This window comes from Triticum aestivum, chromosome 5A (genome assembly GCF_018294505.1).
Source record: "Triticum aestivum cultivar Chinese Spring chromosome 5A, IWGSC CS RefSeq v2.1, whole genome shotgun sequence".
NCBI lineage: Eukaryota > Viridiplantae > Streptophyta > Magnoliopsida > Poales > Poaceae > Triticum > Triticum aestivum.
In genome coordinates, this window is record NC_057806.1 from 88199294 (window position 1) to 88204864 (window position 5571).

Genomic DNA, 5571 nt, shown 5'->3' on the forward strand with positions numbered 1-5571 from the left:
AACAACATTGCAATCATGCTCATCATTCAAAGATTTAGTGCCAATCATTTTATAGATTTCTTCTTCTAGCACTTGGGCACAATTTTCCTTTCCATCATACTCACGAAAGATATTAAAAAGGTGAAGCGTATGAGACAAACTCAATTCCATTTTTTATAGTTTTCTTTTATAAACTAAACTATTGATAAAACAAGAAACTAAAAGACTTGATTGCAAGATCTAAAGATATACCTTCAAGCACTCACCTCCCCGGCAGCGACGCCAGAAAAGAGCTCGATGTCTACTACACAACCTTCTTCTTGTAGACGTTGTTGGGCCTCCAAGTGCAAAGGTTTGTAGGACAGTAGAAAAATCCCCTCAAATGGATGACCTAAGATTTATCAATCCATAGGAGGGTAGGATGAAGATGGTCTCTCTCAAGCAACCCTGCAACCAAATAACAAAGAGTCTCTTGTGTCCCCAACACACCCAATACAATGGTAAATTGTATAGGTGCACTAGTTCGGCGAAGAGATGGTGAAACAAGTGGTATATGGATAGTAGATAAAGGTATTTGTAATCTGAAATAATAAAAACAGCAAGGTAACGAATGCTAAAAGTGAGCGTAAACGGTATTGCAATGCTAGGAAACAAGGCCTAGGGTTCATACTTTCACTAGTGCAAGTCCTCTCAACAATAATAACATAATTGGATCATATAACTATCCCTCAACATGCAACAAATAGTCACTCCAAAGTCACTAATAGCGGAGAACAAACGAAGAGATTATGGTAGGGTAATAAACCACCTCAAAGTTATTCTTTCCAATCAATCCGTTGGGCTATTCCTATAAGTGTCACAAACAGCCCTAGAGTCCGTACTAGAATAACACCTTAAGACACAAATCAACCAAAACCCTAATGTCACCTAGATACTCCAATGTCACCTCAAGTATCCGTGGGTATGATTATACGATATGCATCACACAATCTCAGATTCATCTATTCGACCAACACAAAGGACCTCAAAGAGTGCCCCAAAGTTTCTACCAGAGAATTACGATGAAAACGTGTGCCAACCCCTATGCATAGGTTCATGGGCGGAACCCGCAAGTTGATCACCAAAACATACATCAAGTGAATCACGTGATATCTCATTGTCACCACAGATACGCATGGCAAGACATACATCAAGTGTTCTCAAATCTTTAAAGACTCAATCCGATAAGATTACTTCAAAGGGGAAACTCAATTCATTACAAGAGAGTAGATGGGGGAGAAAACATCATAGGATCCAACTATAATAGCAAAGCTCGCGATACATCAAGATCGTGCCATCTCAAGAACACGAGAGAGAGAGAGATCAAACACATAGCTACTGGTACATACCCTCATCCCCGAGGGAGAACTACTCCCTCCTCATCATGGAGAGCACCGAGATGATGAAGATGGCCACCGGTGAGGGATTTCCCCCTCCGGCAGGGTGCCGGAACGGGTCTAGATTGGCTTTCGGTGGCTACGGAGGCTTATGGCGGCGGAACTCCCGATCTATTGTGCTCACGGATGTTTTTAGGGTATATGGAGATATATAGGCGGAAGAAGTACATCAGGGGGGCCACGAGGGGCTCACGAGGGTGGAGGGCGCGCCCAGGGGGGTGGGTGCGCCCCCTGCCTCGTGACCTCCTCGCAGATCCCCCGACGTGCACTCCAAGTTTTCTGGGCTTCTTTCCTTCCAAAAATGAGTTCCGTGAAGTTTCAGGTCAATTGGACTCCGTTTGATTTTCCTTTTCTTCGAAACCCTAAAACAGGGTAAAAACAGAAACTGGCACTGGGCTCTGGGTTAATAGGTTAGTCCCGAAAATGATATAAAAGTGTATAATAAAGCCCATAAACATTCAAAACAGTAGATAATATAGCATGGAGGAATCAAAAATTATAGATACGTTGGAGACGTATCACAAAACACAGTTAGCAGGCTAATTCGCCATTAGCAGGCTAATTATCCAATTATTCATAATCCATTTATTAATTTAATTGACATTTCATATTAATCACACAATATATTTCATTTCCATATTAAGGAAGCAGAATTTCATTATTGAAATACATCAGAGTACAACATGATATAGCTTCAGCACTCAGCTACCCCATTACACAACTGCACCAGCAGCAAGTTCCACATGCACCAGGTAGAACCTTTCGAAATTAGCATCATAGACGGTATATAGACAGATGCATCTCATCTGGAAAACTGCTGAAGCGGAAGGCGAATATTGAGCCTTCATTCATGTTGAAGGTCTTTGCAACTTTAGGCCAGTGCTTGTGGATGATTGACCGTCCGCCCTTCGTCCTCTTCAGGGTCACTTCAATATTGAACCGTGGGTGTTGTATGAAAACCTTCCTCACCTCCTGACCATAGAGGTGGTTTGAGAGGTAATCATCAGTGAACTGCTTTGGAAAGGCCTGAAAACAAGGATGTGCATAAATATCTTCTCTATATCAGAAATGGGGCAAAGGAATAGAAAAGGCAAGGTATAATAGTTAGTACCATCTTGTAGTGAACTGATGTCTTCTTCATTGTGTAGACAAAGATCTTGTTGTTTTTTGTCACTAATTTCTTTATCCTAACAATCATTCTGAGTTTCTTGATTTGATTGATATTCATGGACAACTCATTTCTCCATATCCAAAAAGGGTCGAACAGTGGGTCAAAACCTCTGACAGCGGGACCTACATGTGCAAGACCAAATTGTTAAAAAAAATATTAGAATGGTTCCTGCAATTGCACAATAATGTGCTATTAGACAACGGACCATGCACGTGCTAACCTCGATTGTAAACCTCAGTGCTTCCCATTGTTTCCCTGCAACACATATAAGGTAGGTAGCCATCAGGTTAAGCAAGGGTTCGCATGCTATCAGTAAAATATGTTGATGAAAAATAAGCACATTGCAGATTCATCGGATTAATTGAAGCCACACGGAAAACCCATTTACCAAACCCAAGCATGATTAAGAACTAGGAAATATAGCACTTGTATATGTTTCTCATGTATTAAGTGCAGCCAAATTCGATTTATTCCTCACATGCACAACAATACAAAATTCTACCCATGACAATTGGACATCACATTGCAGAATTGAACCAAGAAGTTAACTAAACACCACAACAGATTAACCAAACATTAACTGAGCACTACATTGCACAATATAAAATACTCCTCATAGAAGATCAGAGAGTTAACCAAACAGTTAACTACAACCAATTGTAGCAATTGTATTTGTTTCTCATGTATTTACTACGGCCAAATTCAATTTATTCCTCACATGGTATACAATAACAGAATGCACCCACAATTTTGTAAAGATAATTTCGATTTATTTCTCACATGGAAGACAATACAAAATTGCAGCCTAAAGAATTGAACATCACATTTGTAGAACTGAACCAAATAGTTAACTGAAGATGACAACTAATAAACAAAACAGTTAATAAGTGAGCACCACACTGCACGACATATAGAACATATACAGTAGAGCAACAGATTGCATGGTGAAATTAGATAGCACAATTCACTAGAATTTGTGAAGGAAAGGCAGGAGCAGCACACACAACATGTAAACCGAGTGAGGGAGTCCTGGATTAGGGGGTCTCCGGACAGCCGGACTATGTCATTTGGCCGGACTGTTGGACTATGAAGATACAAGATTGAAGACTTCGTCTCGTGTCCGGATAGGACTCTACTTGGCGTGGAAGGCAAGCTAGGCAATACGGATATGTATATCTCCTCCTTTGTAACCAACCTTGTGTAACCCTAGCCCCCTCCGGTGTCTATATAAACCAGAGGGTTTTAGTCCTTAGGACAACATACAATCATACCATAGGCTAGCTTCTAGGGTTTAGCCTCTCTGATCTCGTGGAAGATCAACTCTTGTAATACTCATATCATCAAGAATAAATCAAGCAGGACGTAGAGTTTTACCTCCATCAAGAGGGCCCGAACCTGGGTAAAACATTGTGTTCCCTGCCTCCTGTTACCATCCGCCTTAGACGCACAGTTCGGGACCCCCTACCCGAGATCCGCCGGTTTTGACACCGACACCGAGCATGCTTAACCGACGTAGCTAGCAATTGACAACTTGCTCCTTCAAGATCCGGGGGTCGGCATGAATGGCAGCCATCGCGACCTCATCCTCGCGTGCGGCTGCGATTTGCTTCTCCACTGCCAAATGCTGCTTGAGGTCCTGGCTATACTACGTGCACCATGGCTTAGGCCGGCGCTTTTTTGGTGGAAGGGTCGGTGATTTGGGTGAAGGTGTCGCGCTCGCGCCGGCGGTTGGGGCATGTGGGATGTGGAAGGAGGAGGAGGATGGGGGTTCGTTGGATGTGGAAGGAGGCCGAGCAGCGTGAAGGAGGGTCGCCGACGAGGAGGCGGCGATGCTGCAAGCAAGGAGTGAAGGTTTCAACTTGGAAAGGAAGGCGGAAAGAGAGGAAATGTGGCTTTTGGTAAGGGGGGGGGGGGGCGGGGAGGTAGATATTTCTACGGAAGCAAAAAATTTGGAATCGCTTCAGCCAAAAATCTGGCACGCAAAGTGTCATCAAACACGGTCCCTTATTCAGAACTGTGTACGATATGTGGACATCACAAACGATTCAGATAGCTTAACCCATGTGTGATGAGTTTGAACGTCAAAAGTTTTGGTTCGAATTTCCATGGTTACAGTGGTCAACCACGTCATTGCATAATTTGGGTACACAAAGGAGACTACAGCACAACCACACATCTTAATCGAGCAAGTTCAGCAATTAAATAGAGTTAGCTGACCTAAACATTACTCTAACAAATTAAAGACTGACACTCTTAATTAAATAAAATAAAGAGTACTACTACGGCTGGTGCTCGTCAATCTTTGTCGCTGTCTCCATGTCCAGCTCGCGCCCGACGGTCTCCTAGGGAAGGGGCTCCATGGCATCCATCGCACCATACTCGACAAGCATATTGCCATCTGCGTCCGCCATCTCTTTGGAAAAGGCTGCCACGAGCTGGGCGTTGGCGGACGCGATCTGGGCTTGGACGGGCTCCATCGTCGCAAGGTATGCGGCGGAGGAACGGGCGGCTGCTCGAACGCTCCCGGCGATTGCCAGCTCTTCGGCCGTGGGTTGCCGACCATTGTCGAACAAGCTTCATTCGATTTGTGCGGTGACCGCCAGGAGCTGGGCGTCGCGGCCTCGACATGGTCGTGGGCAGCCTTCATCAGGGCTAAGGCCGCCGCTGCGGAACGGACAGCTACTGTGCCGCTCTCGTCAGTTGCTATCCCCGAGGCAGATGTTGTTGCCGCCACCTGAGAAGCAATAGCGGCCGTTTGGGCTGCCTTTGCCGGCCGGTCGCAAATTGCGGCCGTGCTCATGCACCTTGTTAGCACGCGCATGGCGGCTGCGGCCGCACTCTTGCCGGAGTGGGCCACCAAAGTTGCCCTCATGACACGGGTCCATGTGCCCATCTTTCACCGGTGACGATTGAACAGTGAAATGATATTTGGGGAGCAAGCTAGTGTGCTTGAGACGCTGGCTGTGGACTGTAGCCGACGCACCT